The following is a 370-nucleotide window of genomic DNA, read 5'->3' as shown; positions in this document are numbered from 1 at the left end:
GCTGATTCTGAATTTTGCATGGTTGTTACTAGTGAGTCAGAAGAGGATTGCCTCGGTATAGAGGATGACTCTACTGATCAACTAATAGAAGATGTTCTGCTAGAATTTGAGGAAGAAATTAAATCCACTGTCAATGAATTGAAAGAGATTAATCTCGGGACTGAAGAACACCCCCGACCTACATTTTTAAGTTCTCTACTTGATGATGAAGAATCTGCAGAACTGGTCAAACTATTAGCAGAATTCAAAGATTGCTTTGCATGGAGCTACGACAAAATGCCAGGACTGTCAGCAGAGGCTGCAGTCCATAAACTCGGGGTGGACAAGAATGTAACCCCACCCCAGTAAAACAAGCTCCTAGGAGAATGCA

The sequence above is a fragment of the Phalaenopsis equestris genome, unplaced genomic scaffold, assembly GCF_001263595.1.
Source record: "Phalaenopsis equestris unplaced genomic scaffold, ASM126359v1 Scaffold233881, whole genome shotgun sequence".
Classification (NCBI taxonomy): domain Eukaryota; kingdom Viridiplantae; phylum Streptophyta; class Magnoliopsida; order Asparagales; family Orchidaceae; genus Phalaenopsis; species Phalaenopsis equestris.
This window is presented reverse-complemented; position numbering follows the sequence as displayed.